A 19,566-nucleotide genomic window follows, 5' to 3' on the forward strand; every position below is an offset into this window, starting at 1 on the left:
GGTGCTTGCCTTGCCGTCCATCCATCCATGTATCTATCTATCTATCTATCTATGACTCTCGATATCTAACTCTCTTGCTTGCTATCGCTCCCCCAATGGTCAGTAGCATAGTAGCATAACAGCAGATCACGGACCACTGTCAATCAGGTGCTTGCCTTGCCGTCCATCCATCCATCCATCTATCTATCTATCTATCTATGACTCTCGATATCTAACTCTCTTGCTTGCTATCGCTCCCCCAATGGTCAGTAGCATAGTAGCATAACAGCAGATCACGGACCACTGTCAATCAGGTGCTTGCCTTGCCGTCCATCCATCCATCCATCTATCTATCTATCTATCTATGACTCTCGATATCTAACTCTCTTGCTTGCTATCGCTCCCCCAATGGTCAGTAGCATAGTAGCATAACAGCAGATCACGGACCACTGTCAATCAGGTGCTTGCCTTGCCGTCCATCCATCCATCCATCTATCTATCTATCTATCTATGACTCTCGATATCTAACTCTCTTGCTTGCTATCGCTCCCCCAATGGTCAGTAGCATAGTAGCATAACAGCAGATCACGGACCACTGTCAATCAGGTGCTTGCCTTGCCGTCCATCCATCCATCCATCTTTCTATCTATCTATCTATCTATCTATGACTCTCGATATCTAACTCGCTTGCTTGCTATCGCTCCCCCAATGGTCACGTATGTTGCATTCAACGACAAAGAAAATCATGTGCTGGAAATGATTTCTGGCAACTGTGAAGGAACTGCACGACTGCAGCAAACGCAACACCTCCGTCTGTCTCTGTGGCGCAATCGGTCAGCGCGTTCGGCTGTTAACCGAAAGGATGGTGGTTCGAATCCACCCAGGGACGGCCCACTTTTCCCCCCGCCCCTTATTATTGTTTCTACTTCTGGCGGTCAGTTTGCCAGACTGCGGCTACAGTAACCTTAAGCTGCTTGCTGCGGACGGCCATCTTGCAAAAACGTATCGAGGGTTTAGAAACTTCCTTTCTATTGCCTAGGCCAACATAAACCAAGGCACTGCTGGGAGTCGAACCCAGGGTTTCCTATTTACAAGACAGGCGCTTTGACCGACTAAGCCACGGTGTCAGGACTCTCCCACTCCCCAGTACCTTCACCCAGGCGTAAGGAACAAAACAAAACAAAACAAAACAAAACAAAACAAAACAAAACAAAACAAAACAAAACAAAACAAAACAAAACAAAACAAAACAAAACAAAACAAAACAAAACAAAATCTGGATGCAGGCTGCAACAAAGGAAGCACACAGAGGTGAAAACGTAAGGTTGACGGGAGCAACAAGCTCCCTGTTGCGACTGTCCAGGGGCGGCAATGGGAATTGGACGTTGGCCGTTAGGTGCGCGTAGCGCGTGTCCTTTGGGTTCTGGTTCTTCTTTACAAACCGGCATCTGTCCAGTTGGCTTTCCGGTTCATTACGTCCTCTGATGGCTTTACGATAAGCCTATCTTGCAATCAGATGCTTGCCTTGCCGTCCATCCATCCATCTATCTATCTATCTATCTATCTATGACTCTCGATATCTAACTCTCTTGCTTGCTATCGCTCCCCCAATGGTCAGTAGCATAGTAGCATAACAGCAGATCACGGACCACTGTCAATCAGGTGCTTGCCTTGCCGTCCATCCATCCATCCATCTATCTATCTATCTATCTATGACTCTCGATATCTAACTCTCTTGCTTGCTATCGCTCCCCCAATGGTCAGTAGCATAGTAGCATAACAGCAGATCACGGACCACTGTCAATCAGGTGCTTGCCTTGCCGTCCATCCATCCATCCATCTTTCTATCTATCTATCTATCTATCTATGACTCTCGATATCTAACTCGCTTGCTTGCTATCGCTCCCCCAATGGTCAGTAGCATAGTAGCATAACAGCAGATCACGGACCACTGTCAATCAGGTGCTTGCCTTGCCGTCCATCCATCCATGTATCTATCTATCTATCTATCTATGACTCTCGATATCTAACTCTCTTGCTTGCTATCGCTCCCCCAATGGTCACGTATGTTGCATTCAACGACAAAGAAAATCGTGTGCTGGAAATGATTTCTGGCAACTGTGAAGGAACTGCACGACTGCAGCAACCGCAACACCTCCGTCTGTCTCTGTGGCGCAATCGGTCAGCGCGTTCGGCTGTTAACCGAAAGGATGGTGGTTCGAATCCACCCAGGGACGGCCCACTTTTCCCCCCGCCCCTTGTTATTGTTTCTACTTCTGGCGGTCAGTTTGCCAGACTGCGGCTACAGTAACCTTAAGCTGCTTGCTGCGGACGGCCATCTTGCAAAAATGTATCCAGGGTTTAGAAACTTCCTTTCCATTGACTAGGCCAACATAAACCAAGGCACTGCTGGGAGTCGAACCCAGGGTTTCCTATTTACAAGACAGGCGCTTTGACCAACTAAGCCACGGTGTCAGGACTCTCCCACTCCCCAGTACCTTCACCCAGGCGTAAGGAACAAAACAAAACAAAACAAAACAAAACAAAACAAAACAAAACAAAACAAAACAAAACAAAACAAAACAAAACAAAACAAAACAAAACAAAACAAAACAAAATCTGGATGCAGGCTGCAACAAAGGAAGCACACAGAGGTGAAAACGTAAGGTTGACGGGAGCAACAAGCTCCCTGTTGCGACTGTCCAGGGGCAGCAATGGGAATTGGACGTTGGCCGTTAGGTGCGCGTAGCGCGTGTCCTTTGGGTTCTGGTTCTTCTTTACAAACCGGCATCTGTCCAGTTGGCTTTCCGGTTCATTACGTCCTCTGATGGCTTTACGATAAGCCTATCTTGCAATCAGATGCTTGCCTTGCCGTCCATCCATCTATCTATCTATCTATCTATCTATCTATCTATGACTCTCGATATCTAACTCTCTTGCTTGCTATCGCTCCCCCAATGGTCAGTAGCATAGTAGCATAACAGCAGATCACGGACCACTGTCAATCAGGTGCTTGCCTTGCCGTCCATCCATCCATCCATCTTTCTATCTATCTATCTATGACTCTCGATATCTAACTCGCTTGCTTGCTATCGCTCCCCCAATGGTCAGTAGCATAGTAGCATAACAGCAGATCACGGACCACTGTCAATCAGGTGCTTGCCTTGCCGTCCATCCATCCATGTATCTATCTATCTATCTATCTATGACTCTCGATATCTAACTCTCTTGCTTGCTATCGCTCCCCCAATGGTCACGTATGTTGCATTCAACGACAAAGAAAATCGTGTGCTGGAAATGATTTCTGGCAACTGTGAAGGAACTGCACGACTGCAGCAACCGCAACACCTCCGTCTGTCTCTGTGGCGCAATCGGTCAGCGCGTTCGGCTGTTAATCGAAAGGATGGTGGTTCGAATCCACCCAGGGACGGCACACTTTTCCCCCCGCCCCTTGTTATTGTTTCTACTTCTGGCGGTCAGTTTGCCAGACTGCGGCTACAGTAACCTTAAGCTGCTTGCTGCGGACGGCCATCTTGCAAAAATGTATCGAGGGTTTAGAAACTTCCTTTCCATTGCCTAGGCCAACATAAACCAAGGCACTGCTGGGAGTCGAACCCAGGGTTTCCTATTTACAAGACAGGCGCTTTGACCAACTAAGCCACGGTGTCAGGACTCTCCCACTCCCCAGTACCTTCACCCAGGCGTAAGGAACAAAACAAAACAAAACAAAACAAAACAAAACAAAACAAAACAAAACAAAACAAAACAAAACAAAACAAAACAAAACAAAACAAAACAAAACAAAACAAAACAAAACAAAATCTGGATGCAGGCTGCAACAAAGGAAGCACACAGAGGTGAAAACGTAAGGTTGACGGGAGCAACAAGCTCCCTGTTGCGACTGTCCAGGGGCGGCAATGGGAATTGGACGTTGGCCGTTAGGTGCGCGTAGCGCGTGTCCTTTGGGTTCTGGTTCTTCTTTACAAACCGGCATCTGTCCAGTTGGCTTTCCGGTTCATTACGTCCTCTGATGGCTTTACGATAAGCCTATCTTGCAATCAGATGCTTGCCTTGCCGTCCATCCATCCATCTATCTATCTATCTATCTATCTATGACTCTCGATATCTAACTCTCTTGCTTGCTATCGCTCCCCCAATGGTCAGTAGCATAGTAGCATAACAGCAGATCACGGACCACTGTCAATCAGGTGCTTGCCTTGCCGTCCATCCATCCATCCATCTTTCTATCTATCTATCTATGACTCTCGATATCTAACTCGCTTGCTTGCTATCGCTCCCCCAATGGTCAGTAGCATAGTAGCATAACAGCAGATCACGGACCACTGTCAATCAGGTGCTTGCCTTGCCGTCCATCCATCCATGTATCTATCTATCTATCTATCTATGACTCTCGATATCTAACTCTCTTGCTTGCTATCGCTCCCCCAATGGTCACGTATGTTGCATTCAACGACAAAGAAAATCGTGTGCTGGAAATGATTTCTGGCAACTGTGAAGGAACTGCACGACTGCAGCAACCGCAACACCTCCGTCTGTCTCTGTGGCGCAATCGGTCAGCGCGTTCGGCTGTTAATCGAAAGGATGGTGGTTCGAATCCACCCAGGGACGGCCCAGTTTTCCCCCCGCCCCTTGTTATTGTTTCTACTTCTGGCGGTCAGTTTGCCAGACTGCGGCTACAGTAACCTTAAGCTGCTTGCTGCGGACGGCCATCTTGCAAAAATGTATCGAAGGTTTAGAAACTTCCTTTCCATTGCCTAGGCCAACATAAACCAAGGCACTGCTGGGAGTCGAACCCAGGGTTTCCTATTTACAAGACAGGCGCTTTGACCAACTAAGCCACGGTGTCAGGACTCTCCCACTCTCCAGTACCTTCACCCAGGCGTAAGGAACAAAACAAAACAAAACAAAACAAAACAAAACAAAACAAAACAAAACAAAACAAAACAAAACAAAACAAAACAAAACAAAACAAAATCTGGATGCAGGCTGCAACAAAGGAAGCACACAGAGGTGAAAACGTAAGGTTGACGGGAGCAACAAGCTCCCTGTTGCGACTGTCCAGGGGCGGCAATGGGAATTGGACGTTGGCCGTTAGGTGCGCGTAGCGCGTGTCCTTTGGGTTCTGGTTCTTCTTTACAAACCGGCATCTGTCCAGTTGGCTTTCCGGTTCATTACGTCCTTTGATGGCTTTACGATAAGCCTATCTTGCAATCAGATGCTTGCCTTGCCGTCCATCCATCCATCTATCTATCTATCTATCTATCTATGACTCTCGATATCTAACTCTCTTGCTTGCTATCGCTCCCCCAATGGTCAGTAGCATAGTAGCATAACAGCAGATCACGGACCACTGTCAATCAGGTGCTTGCCTTGCCGTCCATCCATCCATCCATCTATCTATCTATCTATCTATGACTCTCGATATCTAACTCTCTTGCTTGCTATCGCTCCCCCAATGGTCAGTAGCATAGTAGCATAACAGCAGATCACGGACCACTGTCAATCAGGTGCTTGCCTTGCCGTCCATCCATCCATCCATCTTTCTATCTATCTATCTATCTATCTATGACTCTCGATATCTAACTCGCTTGCTTGCTATCGCTCCCCCAATGGTCAGTAGCATAGTAGCATAACAGCAGATCACGGACCACTGTCAATCAGGTGCTTGCCTTGCCGTCCATCCATCCATGTATCTATCTATCTATCTATCTATGACTCTCGATATCTAACTCTCTTGCTTGCTATCGCTCCCCCAATGGTCACGTATGTTGCATTCAACGACAAAGAAAATCGTGTGCTGGAAATGATTTCTGGCAACTGTGAAGGAACTGCACGACTGCAGCAACCGCAACACCTACGTCTGTCTCTGTGGCGCAATCGGTCAGCGCGTTCGGCTGTTAACCGAAAGGATGGTGGTTCGAATCCACCCAGGGACGACCCACTTTTCCCCCCGCCCCTTGTTATTGTTTCTACTTCTGGCGGTCAGTTTGCCAGACTGCGGCTACAGTAACCTTAAGCTGCTTGCTGCGGACGGCCATCTTGCAAAAATGTATCGAGGGTTTAGAAACTTCCTTTCCATTGCCTAGGCCAACATAAACCAAGGCACTGCTGGGAGTCGAACCCAAGGTTTTCTATTTACAAGACAGGCACTTTGACCAACTAAGCCACAGTGTCAGGACTCTCCCACTCCCCAGTACCTTCACCCAGGCGTAAGGAACAAAACAAAACAAAACAAAACAAAACAAAACAAAACAAAACAAAACAAAACAAAACAAAACAAAACAAAACAAAACAAAACAAAATCTGGATGCAGGCTGCAACAAAGGAAGCACACAGAGGTGAAAACGTAAGGTTGACGGGAGCAACAAGCTCCCTGTTGCGACTGTCCAGGGGCGGCAATGGGAATTGGACGTTGGCCGTTAGGTGCGCGTAGCGCGTGTCCTTTGGGTTCTGGTTCTTCTTTACAAACCGGCATCTGTCCAGTTGGCTTTCCGGTTCATTACGTCCTCTGATGGCTTTACGATAAGCCTATCTTGCAATCAGATGCTTGCCTTGCCGTCCATCCATCCATCTATCTATCTATCTATGACTCTCGATATCTAACTCTCTTGCTTGCTATCGCTCCCCCAATGGTCAGTAGCATAGTAGCATAACAGCAGATCACGGACCACTGTCAATCAGGTGCTTGCCTTGCCGTCCATCCATCCATCCATCTATCTATCTATCTATCTATGATTCTCGATATCTAACTCTCTTGCTTGCTATCGCTCCCCCAATGGTCAGTAGCATAGTAGCATAACAGCAGATCACGGACCACTGTCAATCAGGTGCTTGCCTTGCCGTCCATCCATCCATCCATCTTTCTATCTATCTATCTATGACTCTCGATATCTAACTCGCTTGCTTGCTATCGCTCCCCCAATGGTCAGTAGCATAGTAGCATAACAGCAGATCACGGACCACTGTCAATCAGGTGCTTGCCTTGCCGTCCATCCATCCATGTATCTATCTATCTATCTATCTATGACTCTCGATATCTAACTCTCTTGCTTGCTATCGCTCCCCCAATGGTCACATATGTTGCATTCAACGACAAAGAAAATCGTGTGCTGGAAATGATTTCTGGCAACTGTGAAGGAACTGCACGACTGCAGCAACCGCAACACCTCCGTCTGTCTCTGTGGCGCAATCGGTCAGCGCGTTCGGCTGTTAACCGAAAGGATGGTGGTTCGAATCCACCCAGGGACGACCCACTTTTCCCCCCGCCCCTTGTTATTGTTTCTACTTCTGGCGGTCAGTTTGCCAGACTGCGGCTACAGTAACCTTAAGCTGCTTGCTGCGGACGGCCATCTTGCAAAAATGTATCGAGGGTTTAGAAACTTCCTTTCCATTGCCTAGGCCAACATAAACCAAGGCACTGCTGGGAGTCGAACCCAAGGTTTTCTATTTACAAGACAGGCACTTTGACCAACTAAGCCACAGTGTCAGGACTCTCCCACTCCCCAGTACCTTCACCCAGGCGTAAGGAACAAAACAAAACAAAACAAAACAAAACAAAACAAAACAAAACAAAACAAAACAAAACAAAACAAAACAAAACAAAACAAAACAAAACAAAATCTGGATGCAGGCTGCAACAAAGGAAGCACACAGAGGTGAAAACGTAAGGTTGACGGGAGCAACAAGCTCACTGTTGCGACTGTCCAGGGGCGGCAATGGGAATTGGACGTTGGCCGTTAGGTGCGCGTAGCGCGTGTCCTTTGGGTTCTGGTTCTTCTTTACAAACCGGCATCTGTCCAGTTGGCTTTCCGGTTCATTACGTCCTTTGATGGCTTTACGATAAGCCTATCTTGCAATCAGATGCTTGCCTTGCCGTCCATCCATCCATCTATCTATCTATCTATCTATCTATGACTCTCGATATCTAACTCTCTTGCTTGCTATCGCTCCCCCAATGGTCAGTAGCATAGTAGCATAACAGCAGATCACGGACCACTGTCAATCAGGTGCTTGCCTTGCCGTCCATCCATCCATCCATCTTTCTATCTATCTATCTATCTATCTATGACTCTCGATATCTAACTCGCTTGCTTGCTATCGCTCCCCCAATGGTCAGTAGCATAGTAGCATAACAGCAGATCACGGACCACTGTCAATCAGGTGCTTGCCTTGCCGTCCATCCATCCATGTATCTATCTATCTATCTATCTATGACTCTCGATATCTAACTCTCTTGCTTGCTATCGCTCCCCCAATGGTCACGTATGTTGCATTCAACGACAAAGAAAATCGTGTGCTGGAAATGATTTCTGGCAACTGTGAAGGAACTGCACGACTGCAGCAACCGCAACACCTCCGTCTGTCTCTGTGGCGCAATCGGTCAGCGCGTTCGGCTGTTAACCGAAAGGATGGTGGTTCGAATCCACCCAGGGACGACCCACTTTTCCCCCCGCCCCTTGTTATTGTTTCTACTTCTGGCGGTCAGTTTGCCAGACTGCGGCTACAGTAACCTTAAGCTGCTTGCTGCGGACGGCCATCTTGCAAAAATGTATCGAGGGTTTAGAAACTTCCTTTCCATTGCCTAGGCCAACATAAACCAAGGCACTGCTGGGAGTCGAACCCAAGGTTTTCTATTTACAAGACAGGCACTTTGACCAACTAAGCCACAGTGTCAGGACTCTCCCACTCCCCAGTACCTTCACCCAGGCGTAAGGAACAAAACAAAACAAAACAAAACAAAACAAAACAAAACAAAACAAAACAAAACAAAACAAAACAAAACAAAACAAAACAAAACAAAACAAAACAAAACAAAATCTGGATGCAGGCTGCAACAAAGGAAGCACACAGAGGTGAAAACGTAAGGTTGACGGGAGCAACAAGCTCCCTGTTGCGACTGTCCAGGGGCGGCAATGGGAATTGGACGTTGGCCGTTAGGTGCGCGTAGCGCGTGTCCTTTGGGTTCTGGTTCTTCTTTACAAACCGGCATCTGTCCAGTTGGCTTTCCGGTTCATTACGTCCTCTGATGGCTTTACGATAAGCCTATCTTGCAATCAGATGCTTGCCTTGCCGTCCATCCATCCATCTATCTATCTATCTATGACTCTCGATATCTAACTCTCTTGCTTGCTATCGCTCCCCCAATGGTCAGTAGCATAGTAGCATAACAGCAGATCACGGACCACTGTCAATCAGGTGCTTGCCTTGCCGTCCATCCATCCATCCATCTATCTATCTATCTATCTATGACTCTCGATATCTAACTCTCTTGCTTGCTATCGCTCCCCCAATGGTCAGTAGCATAGTAGCATAACAGCAGATCACGGACCACTGTCAATCAGGTGCTTGCCTTGCCGTCCATCCATCCATCCATCTTTCTATCTATCTATCTATGACTCTCGATATCTAACTCGCTTGCTTGCTATCGCTCCCCCAATGGTCAGTAGCATAGTAGCATAACAGCAGATCACGGACCACTGTCAATCAGGTGCTTGCCTTGCCGTCCATCCATCCATGTATCTATCTATCTATCTATCTATGACTCTCGATATCTAACTCTCTTGCTTGCTATCGCTCCCCCAATGGTCACGTATGTTGCATTCAACGACAAAGAAAATCGTGTGCTGGAAATGATTTCTGGCAACTGTGAAGGAACTGCACGACTGCAGCAACCGCAACACCTCCGTCTGTCTCTGTGGCGCAATCGGTCAGCGCGTTCGGCTGTTAACCGAAAGGATGGTGGTTCGAATCCACCCAGGGACGACCCACTTTTCCCCCCGCCCCTTGTTATTGTTTCTACTTCTGGCGGTCAGTTTGCCAGACTGCGGCTACAGTAACCTTAAGCTGCTTGCTGCGGACGGCCATCTTGCAAAAATGTTTGGAGGGTTTAGAAACTTCCTTTCCATTGCCTAGGCCAACATAAACCAAGGCACTGCTGGGAGTCGAACCCAAGGTTTTCTATTTACAAGACAGGCACTTTGACCAACTAAGCCACAGTGTCAGGACTCTCCCACTCCCCAGTACCTTCACCCAGGCGTAAGGAACAAAACAAAACAAAACAAAACAAAACAAAACAAAACAAAACAAAACAAAACAAAACAAAACAAAACAAAACAAAACAAAACAAAACAAAACAAAACAAAACAAAATAAAATCTGGATGCAGGCTGCAACAAAGGAAGCACACAGAGGTGAAAACGTAAGGTTGACGGGAGCAACAAGCTCCCTGTTGCGACTGTCCAGGGGCGGCAATGGGAATTGTACGTTGGCCGTTAGGTGCGCGTAGCGCGTGTCCTTTGGGTTCTGGTTCTTCTTTACAAACCGGCATCTGTCCAGTTGGCTTTCCGGTTCATTACGTCCTCTGATGGCTTTACGATAAGCCTATCTTGCAATCAGATGCTTGCCTTGCCGTCCATCCATCCATCTATCTATCTATCTATGACTCTCGATATCTAACTCTCTTGCTTGCTATCGCTCCCCCAATGGTCAGTAGCATAGTAGCATAACAGCAGATCACGGACCACTGTCAATCAGGTGCTTGCCTTGCCGTCCATCCATCCATCCATCTATCTATCTATCTATCTATGACTCTCGATATCTAACTCTCTTGCTTGCTATCGCTCCCCCAATGGTCAGTAGCATAGTAGCATAACAGCAGATCACGGACCACTGTCAATCAGGTGCTTGCCTTGCCGTCCATCCATCCATCCATCTTTCTATCTATCTATCTATCTATCTATGACTCTCGATATCTAACTCGCTTGCTTGCTATCGCTCCCCCATTGGTCAGTAGCATAGTAGCATAACAGCAGATCACGGACCACTGTCAATCAGGTGCTTGCCTTGCCGTCCATCCATCCATGTATCTATCTATCTATCTATCTATGACTCTCGATATCTAACTCTCTTGCTTGCTATCGCTCCCCCAATGGTCACGTATGTTGCATTCAACGACAAAGAAAATCGTGTGCTGGAAATGATTTCTGGCAACTGTGAAGGAACTGCACGACTGCAGCAACCGCAACACCTCCGTCTGTCTCTGTGGCGCAATCGGTCAGCGCGTTCGGCTGTTAACCGAAAGGATGGTGGTTCGAATCCACCCAGGGACGGCCCACTTTTCCCCCCGCCCCTTGTTATTGTTTCTACTTCTGGCGGTCAGTTTGCCAGACTGCGGCTACAGTAACCTTAAGCTGCTTGCTGCGGACGGCCATCTTGCAAAAATGTATCGAGGGTTTAGAAACTTCCATTCCATTGCCTAGGCCAACATAAACCAAGGCACTGCTGGGAGTCGAACCCAAGGTTTTCTATTTACAAGACAGGCACTTTGACCAACTAAGCCACGGTGTCAGGACTCTCCCACTCCCCAGTACCTTCACCCAGGCGTAAGGAACAAAACAAAACAACAAAACAAAACAAAACAAAACAAAACAAAACAAAACAAAACAAAACAAAACAAAACAAAACAAAACAAAACAAAACAAAACAAAACAAAACAAAATCTGGATGCAGGCTGCAACAAAGGAAGCACACAGAGGTGAAAACGTAAGGTTGACGGGAGCAACAAGCTCCCTGTTGCGACTGTCCAGGGGCGGCAATGGGAATTGGACGTTGGCCGTTAGGTGCGCGTAGCGCGTGTCCTTTGGGTTCTGGTTCTTCTTTACAAACCGGCATCTGTCCAGTTGGCTTTCCGGTTCATTACGTCCTCTGATGGCTTTACGATAAGCCTATCTTGCAATCAGATGCTTGCCTTGCCGTCCATCCATCCATCTATCTATCTATCTATCTATCTATCTATGACTCTCGATATCTAACTCTCTTGCTTGCTATCGCTCCCCCAATGGTCAGTAGCATAGTAGCATAACAGCAGATCACGGACCACTGTCAATCAGGTGCTTGCCTTGCCGTCCATCCATCCATCCATCTATCTATCTATCTATCTATGACTCTCGATATCTAACTCTCTTGCTTGCTATCGCTCCCCCAATGGTCAGTAGCATAGTAGCATAACAGCAGATCACGGACCACTGTCAATCAGGTGCTTGCCTTGCCGTCCATCCATCCATCCATCTTTCTATCTATCTATCTATCTATCTTTGACTCTCGATATCTAACTCGCTTGCTTGCTATCGCTCCCCCAATGGTCAGTAGCATTGTAGCATAACAGCAGATCACGGACCACTGTCAATCAGGTGCTTGCCTTGCCGTCCATCCATCTTTCTATCTATCTATCTATCTATCTATGACTCTCGATATCTAACTCGCTTGCTTGCTATCGCTCCCCCAATGGTCACGTATGTTGCATTCAACGACAAAGAAAATCGTGTGCTGGAAATGATTTCTGGCAACTGTGAAGGAACTGCATGACTGCAGCAACCGCAACACCTCCCTCTGTCTCTGTGGCGCAATCGGTCAGCGCGTTCGGCTGTTAACCGAAAGAATGGTGGTTCGAATCCACCCAGGGACGGCCCACTTTTCCCCCCGTCCCTTGTTATTGTTTCTACTTCTGGCGGTCAGTTTGCCAGACTGCGGCTACAGTAACCTTAAGCTGCTTGCTGCGGACGGCCATCTTGCAAAAATGTATCGAGGGTTTAGAAACTTCCTTTCCATTGCCTAGGCCAACATAAACCAAGGCACTGCTGGGAGTTGAACCCACGGTTTGCTATTTACAAGACAGGCGCTTTGACCAACTAAGCCACGGTGTCAGGACTCTCCCACTCCCCAGTACCTTCACCCAGGCGTAAGGAACAAAACAAAACAAAACAAAACAAAACAAAACAAAACAAAACAAAACAAAACAAAACAAAACAAAACAAAACAAAACAAAACAAAACAAAACAAAATCTGGATGCAGGCTGCAACAAAGGAAGCACACAGAGGTGAAAACGTAAGGTTGACGGGAGCAACAAGCTCCCTGTTGCGACTGTCCAGGGGCGGCAATGGGAATTGGACGTTGGCCGTTAGGTGCGCGTAGCGCGTGTCCTTTGGGTTCTGGTTCTTCTTTACAAACCGGCATCTGTCCAGTTGGCTTTCCGGTTCATTACGTCCTCTGATGGCTTTACGATAAGCCTATCTTGCAATCAGATGCTTGCCTTGCCGTCCATCCATCTATCTATCTATCTATCTATCTATGACTCTCGATATCTAACTCTCTTGCTTGCTATCGCTCCCCCAATGGTCAGTAGCATAGTAGCATAACAGCAGATCATGGACCACTGTCAATCAGGTGCTTGCCTTGCCGTCCATCCATCCATGTATCTATCTATCTATCTATCTATGACTCTCGATATCTAACTCTCTTGCTTGCTATCGCTCCCCCAATGGTCACGTATGTTGCATTCAACGACAAAGAAAATCGTGTGCTGGAAATGATTTCTGGCAACTGTGAAGGAACTGCACGACTGCAGCAACTGCAACACCTCCGTCTGTCTCTGTGGCGCAATCGGTCAGCGCGTTCGGCTGTTAACCGAAAGGATTGTGGTTCGAATCCACCCAGGGACGGCCCACTTTTCCCCCCGCCCCTTGTTATTGTTTCTACTTCTGGCGGTCAGTTTGCCAGACTGCGGCTACAGTAACCTTAAGCTGCTTGCTGCGGACGGCCATCTTGCAAAAATGTATCGAGGGTTTAGAAACTTCCTTTCCATTGCCTAGGCCAACATAAACCAAGGCACTGCTGGGAGTCGAACCCACGGTTTGCTATTTACAAGACAGGTGCTTTGACCAACTAAGCCACGGTGTCAGGACTCTCCCACTCCCCAGTACCTTCACCCAGGCGTAAGGAACAAAACAAAACAAAACAAAACAAAACAAAACAAAACAAAACAAAACAAAACAAAACAAAACAAAACAAAACAAAACAAAACAAAACAAAACAAAACAAAACAAAACAAAATCTGGATGCAGGCTGCAACAAAGGAAGCACACAGAGGTGAAAACGTAAGGTTGACGGGAGCAACAAGCTCCCTGTTGCGACTGTCCAGGGGCGGCAATGGGAATTGGACGTTGGCCGTTAGGTGCGCGTAGCGCGTGTCCTTTGGGTTCTGGTTCTTCTTTACAAACCGGCATCTGTCCAGTTGGCTTTCCGGTTCATTACGTCCTCTGATGGCTTTACGATAAGCCTATCTTGCAATCAGATGCTTGCCTTGCCGTCCATCCATCCATCTATCTATCTATCTATCTATGACTCTCGATATCTAACTCTCTTGCTTGCTATCGCTCCCCCAATGGTCAGTAGCATAGTAGCATAACAGCAGATCACGGACCACTGTCAATCAGGTGCTTGCCTTGCCGTCCATCCATCCATGTATCTATCTATCTATCTATCTATGACTCTCGATATCTAACTCTCTTGCTTGCTATCGCTCCCCCAATGGTCACGTATGTTGCATTCAACGACAAAGAAAATCGTGTGCTGGAAATGATTTCTGGCAACTGTGAAGGAACTGCACGACTGCAGCAACCGCAACACCTCCGTCTGTCTCTGTGGCGCAATCGGTCAGCGCGTTCGGCTGTTAACCGAAAGGATGGTGGTTCGAATCCACCCAGGGACGGCCCACTTTTCCCCCCGCCCCTTGTTATTGTTTCTACTTCTGGCGGTCAGTTTGCCAGACTGCGGCTACAGTAACCTTAAGCTGCTTGCTGCGGACGGCCATCTTGCAAAAATGTATCGAGGGTTTAGAAACTTCCTTTCCATTGCCTAGGCCAACATAAACCAAGGCACTGCTGGGAGTCGAACCCACGGTTTGCTATTTACAAGACAGGCGCTTTGACCAACTAAGCCACGGTGTCAGGACTCTCCCACTCCCCAGTACCTTCACCCAGGCGTAAGGAACAAAACAAAACAAAACAAAACAAAACAAAACAAAACAAAACAAAACAAAACAAAACAAAACAAAACAAAACAAAATCTGGATGCAGGCTGCAACAAAGGAAGCACACAGAGGTGAAAACGTAAGGTTGACGGGAGCAACAAGCTCCCTGTTGCGACTGTCCAGGGGCGGCAATGGGAATTGGACGTCGGCCGTTAGGTGCGCGTAGCGCGTGTCCTTTGGGTTCTGGTTCTTCTTTACAAACCGGCATCTGTCCAGTTGGCTTTCCGGTTCATTACGTCCTCTGATGGCTTTACGATAAGCCTATCTTGCAATCAGATGCTTGCCTTGCCGTCCATCCATCCATCCATCTATCTATCTATCTATCTATGACTCTCGATATCTAACTCTCTTGCTTGCTATCGCTCCCCCAATGGTCAGTAGCATAGTAGCATAACAGCAGATCACGGACCACTGTCAATCAGGTGCTTGCCTTGCCGTCCATCCATCCATCCATCTATCTATCTATCTATCTATGACTCTCGATATCTAACTCTCTTGCTTGCTATCGCTCCCCCAATGGTCAGTAGCATAGTAGCATAACAGCAGATCACGGACCACTGTCAATCAGGTGCTTGCCTTGCCGTCCATCCATCCATCCATCTTTCTATCTATCTATCTATCTATCTATCTATCTATGACTCTCGATATCTAACTCGCTTGCTTGCTATCGCTCCCCCAATGGTCAGTAGCATAGTAGCATAACAGCAGATCACGGACCACTGTCAATCAGGTGCTTGCCTTGCCGTCCATCCATCCATCCATCTTTCTATCTATCTATCTATCTATCTATGACTCTCGATATCTAACTCGCTTGCTTGCTATCGCTCCCCCAATGGTCACGTATGTTGCATTCAACGACAAAGAAAATCGTGTGCTGGAAATGATTTCTGGCAACTGTGAAGGAACTGCATGACTGCAGCAACCGCAACACCTCCCTCTGTCTCTGTGGCACAATCGGTCAGCGCGTTCGGCTGTTAACCGAAAGGATGGTGGTTTGAATCCACCCAGGGACGGCCCACTTTTCCCCCCGCCCCTTGTTATTGTTTCTACTTCTGGCGGTCAGTTTGCCAGACTGCGGCTACAGTAACCTTAAGCTGCTTGCTGCGGACGGCCATCTTGCAAAAATGTATCGAGGGTTTAGAAACTTCCTTTCCATTGCCTAGGCCAACATAAACCAAGGCACTGCTGGGAGTCGAACCCACGGTTTGCTATTTACAAGACAGGCGCTTTGACCAACTAAGCCACGGTGTCAGGACTCTCCCACTCCCCAGTACCTTCACCCAGGCGTAAGGAACAAAACAAAACAAAACAAAACAAAACAAAACAAAACAAAACAAAACAAAACAAAACAAAACAAAACAAAACAAAACAAAACACAAAACAAAACAAAACAAAACAAAACAAAATCTGGATGCAGGCTGCAACAAAGGAAGCACACAGAGGTGAAAACGTAAGGTTGACGGGAGCAACAAGCTCCCTGTTGCGACTGTCCAGGGGCGGCAATGGGAATTGGACGTCGGCCGTTAGGTGCGCGTAGCGCGTGTCCTTTGGGTTCTGGTTCTTCTTTACAAACCGGCATCTGTCCAGTTGGCTTTCCGGTTCATTACGTCCTCTGATGGCTTTACGATAAGCCTATCTTGCAATCAGATGCTTGCCTTGCCGTCCATCCATCCATCTATCTATCTATCTATCTATCTATCTATGACTCTCGATATCTAACTCTCTTGCTTGCTATCGCTCCCCCAATGGTCAGTAGCATAGTAGCATAACAGCAGATCACGGACCACTGTCAATCAGGTGCTTGCCTTGCCGTCCATCCATCCATCTATCTATCTATCTATCTATGACTCTCGATATCTAACTCTCTTGCTTGCTATCGCTCCCCCAATGGTCAGTAGCATAGTAGCATAACAGCAGATCACGGACCACTGTCAATCAGGTGCTTGCCTTGCCGTCCATCCATCCATCCATCTTTCTATCTATCTATCTATCTATCTATGACTCTCGATATCTAACTCGCTTGCTTGCTATCGCTCCCCCATTGGTCAGTAGCATAGTAGCATAACAGCAGATCACGGACCACTGTCAATCAGGTGCTTGCCTTGCCGTCCATCCATCCATGTATCTATCTATCTATCTATCTATGACTCTCGATATCTAACTCTCTTGCTTGCTATCGCTCCCCCAATGGTCACGTATGTTGCATTCAACGACAAAGAAAATCGTGTGCTGGAAATGATTTCTGGCAACTGTGAAGGAACTGCACGACTGCAGCAACCGCAACACCTCCGTCTGTCTCTGTGGCGCAATCGGTCAGCGCGTTCGGCTGTTAACCGAAAGGATGGTGGTTCGAATCCACCCAGGGACGGCCCACTTTTCCCCCCGCCCCTTGTTATTGTTTCTACTTCTGGCGGTCAGTTTGCCAGACTGCGGCTACAGTAACCTTAAGCTGCTTGCTGCGGACGGCCATCTTGCAAAAATGTATCGAGGGTTTAGAAACTTCCATTCCATTGCCTAGGCCAACATAAACCAAGGCACTGCTGGGAGTCGAACCCAAGGTTTTCTATTTACAAGACAGGCACTTTGACCAACTAAGCCACGGTGTCAGGACTCTCCCACTCCCCAGTACCTTCACCCAGGCGTAAGGAACAAAACAAAACAACAAAACAAAACAAAACAAAACAAAACAAAACAAAACAAAACAAAACAAAACAAAACAAAACAAAACAAAACAAAACAAAACAAAACAAAATCTGGATGCAGGCTGCAACAAAGGAAGCACACAGAGGTGAAAACGTAAGGTTGACGGGAGCAACAAGCTCCCTGTTGCGACTGTCCAGGGGCGGCAATGGGAATTGGACGTTGGCCGTTAGGTGCGCGTAGCGCGTGTCCTTTGGGTTCTGGTTCTTCTTTACAAACCGGCATCTGTCCAGTTGGCTTTCCGGTTCATTACGTCCTCTGATGGCTTTACGATAAGCCTATCTTGCAATCAGATGCTTGCCTTGCCGTCCATCCATCCATCTATCTATCTATCTATCTATCTATCTATGACTCTCGATATCTAACTCTCTTGCTTGCTATCGCTCCCCCAATGGTCAGTAGCATAGTAGCATAACAGCAGATCACGGACCACTGTCAATCAGGTGCTTGCCTTGCCGTCCATCCATCCATCCATCTATCTATCTATCTATCTATGACTCTCGATATCTAACTCTCTTGCTTGCTATCGCTCCCCCAATGGTCAGTAGCATAGTAGCATAACAGCAGATCACGGACCACTGTCAATCAGGTGCTTGCCTTGCCGTCCATCCATCCATCCATCTTTCTATCTATCTATCTATCTATCTATGACTCTCGATATCTAACTCGCTTGCTTGCTATCGCTCCCCCAATGGTCAGTAGCATTGTAGCATAACAGCAGATCACGGACCACTGTCAATCAGGTGCTTGCCTTGCCGTCCATCCATCCATCCATCTTTCTATCTATCTATCTATCTATCTATGACTCTCGATATCTAACTCGCTTGCTTGCTATCGCTCCCCCAATGGTCACGTATGTTGCATTCAACGACAAAGAAAATCGTGTGCTGGAAATGATTTCTGGCAACTGTGAAGGAACTGCATGACTGCAGCAACCGCAACACCTCCCTCTGTCTCTGTGGCGCAATCGGTCAGCGCGTTCGGCTGTTAACCGAAAGAATGGTGGTTCGAATCCACCCAGGGACGGCCCACTTTTCCCCCCGCCCCTTGTTATTGTTTCTACTTCTGGCGGTCAGTTTGCCAGACTGCGGCTACAGTAACCTTAAGCTGCTTGCTGCGGACGGCCATCTTGCAAAAATGTATCGAGGGTTTAGAAACTTCCTTTCCATTGCCTAGGCCAACATAAACCAAGGCACTGCTGGGAGTTGAACCCACGGTTTGCTATTTACAAGACAGGCGCTTTGACCAACTAAGCCACGGTGTCAGGACTCTCCCACTCCCCAGTACCTTCACCCAGGCGTAAGGAACAAAACAAAACAAAACAAAACAAAACAAAACAAAACAAAACAAAACAAAACAAAACAAAACAAAACAAAACAAAACAAAACAAAACAAAACAAAACAAAACAAAACAAAACAAAACAAAATCTGGATGCAGGCTGCAACAAAGGAAGCACACAGAGGTGAAAACGTAAGGTTGACGGGAGCAACAAGCTCCCTGTTGCGACTGTCCAGGGGCAGCAATGGGAATTGGACGTTGGCCGTTAGGTGCGCGTAGCGCGTGTCCTTTGGGTTCTGGTTCTTCTTTACAAACCGGCATCTGTCCAGTTGGCTTTCCGGTTCATTACGTCCTCTGATGGCTTTACGATAAGCCTATCTTGCAATCAGATGCTTGCCTTGCCGTCCATCCATCTATCTATCTATCTATCTATCTATGACTCTCGATATCTAACTCTCTTGCTTGCTATTGCTCCCCCAATGGTCAGTAGCATAGTAGCATAACAGCAGATCATGGACCACTGTCAATCAGGTGCTTGCCTTGCCGTCCATCCATCCATGTATCTATCTATCTATCTATCTATGACTCTCGATATCTAACTCTCTTGCTTGCTATCGCTCCCCCAATGGTCACGTATGTTGCATTCAACGACAAAGAAAATCGTGTGCTGGAAATGATTTCTGGCAACTGTGAAGGAACTGCACGACTGCAGCAACTGCAA

General features: G+C 47.2%; 15 non-coding genes across 15 annotated transcripts; all 15 read left to right on the forward strand.

The window, feature by feature from the left end:
* The first annotated feature begins 794 nt into the window (after positions 1–794).
* trnan-guu (transfer RNA asparagine (anticodon GUU)) lies at positions 795–868 on the forward strand. Its single transcript has one exon. It is a non-coding gene; the product is annotated as a tRNA-Asn (tRNA).
* A 1,274-nt stretch (positions 869–2,142) lies between these two features.
* Positions 2,143–2,216, forward strand: trnan-guu (transfer RNA asparagine (anticodon GUU)). Its single transcript has one exon. It is a non-coding gene; the product is annotated as a tRNA-Asn (tRNA).
* Positions 2,217–3,335: 1,119 nt separating this feature from the next.
* Positions 3,336–3,409, forward strand: trnan-guu (transfer RNA asparagine (anticodon GUU)). The gene has a single exon. It is a non-coding gene; the product is annotated as a tRNA-Asn (tRNA).
* Positions 3,410–4,534: 1,125 nt separating this feature from the next.
* Positions 4,535–4,608, forward strand: trnan-guu (transfer RNA asparagine (anticodon GUU)). Its single transcript has one exon. It is a non-coding gene; the product is annotated as a tRNA-Asn (tRNA).
* A 1,254-nt stretch (positions 4,609–5,862) lies between these two features.
* On the forward strand, positions 5,863–5,936 carry trnan-guu (transfer RNA asparagine (anticodon GUU)). The gene has a single exon. It is a non-coding gene; the product is annotated as a tRNA-Asn (tRNA).
* Positions 5,937–7,174: 1,238 nt separating this feature from the next.
* Positions 7,175–7,248, forward strand: trnan-guu (transfer RNA asparagine (anticodon GUU)). The gene has a single exon. It is a non-coding gene; the product is annotated as a tRNA-Asn (tRNA).
* A 1,113-nt stretch (positions 7,249–8,361) lies between these two features.
* trnan-guu (transfer RNA asparagine (anticodon GUU)) lies at positions 8,362–8,435 on the forward strand. The gene has a single exon. It is a non-coding gene; the product is annotated as a tRNA-Asn (tRNA).
* Positions 8,436–9,688: 1,253 nt separating this feature from the next.
* trnan-guu (transfer RNA asparagine (anticodon GUU)) lies at positions 9,689–9,762 on the forward strand. The gene has a single exon. It is a non-coding gene; the product is annotated as a tRNA-Asn (tRNA).
* A 1,271-nt stretch (positions 9,763–11,033) lies between these two features.
* Positions 11,034–11,107, forward strand: trnan-guu (transfer RNA asparagine (anticodon GUU)). Its single transcript has one exon. It is a non-coding gene; the product is annotated as a tRNA-Asn (tRNA).
* A 1,281-nt stretch (positions 11,108–12,388) lies between these two features.
* On the forward strand, positions 12,389–12,462 carry trnan-guu (transfer RNA asparagine (anticodon GUU)). Its single transcript has one exon. It is a non-coding gene; the product is annotated as a tRNA-Asn (tRNA).
* A 960-nt stretch (positions 12,463–13,422) lies between these two features.
* Positions 13,423–13,496, forward strand: trnan-guu (transfer RNA asparagine (anticodon GUU)). Its single transcript has one exon. It is a non-coding gene; the product is annotated as a tRNA-Asn (tRNA).
* A 975-nt stretch (positions 13,497–14,471) lies between these two features.
* On the forward strand, positions 14,472–14,545 carry trnan-guu (transfer RNA asparagine (anticodon GUU)). Its single transcript has one exon. It is a non-coding gene; the product is annotated as a tRNA-Asn (tRNA).
* A 1,260-nt stretch (positions 14,546–15,805) lies between these two features.
* On the forward strand, positions 15,806–15,879 carry trnan-guu (transfer RNA asparagine (anticodon GUU)). The gene has a single exon. It is a non-coding gene; the product is annotated as a tRNA-Asn (tRNA).
* Positions 15,880–17,160: 1,281 nt separating this feature from the next.
* trnan-guu (transfer RNA asparagine (anticodon GUU)) lies at positions 17,161–17,234 on the forward strand. The gene has a single exon. It is a non-coding gene; the product is annotated as a tRNA-Asn (tRNA).
* A 1,284-nt stretch (positions 17,235–18,518) lies between these two features.
* trnan-guu (transfer RNA asparagine (anticodon GUU)) lies at positions 18,519–18,592 on the forward strand. The gene has a single exon. It is a non-coding gene; the product is annotated as a tRNA-Asn (tRNA).
* Positions 18,593–19,566: the final 974 nt, after the last annotated feature.

Source organism: Amia ocellicauda, chromosome 2, assembly GCF_036373705.1.
Source record: "Amia ocellicauda isolate fAmiCal2 chromosome 2, fAmiCal2.hap1, whole genome shotgun sequence".
Classification (NCBI taxonomy): Eukaryota; Metazoa; Chordata; class Actinopteri; order Amiiformes; family Amiidae; genus Amia; species Amia ocellicauda.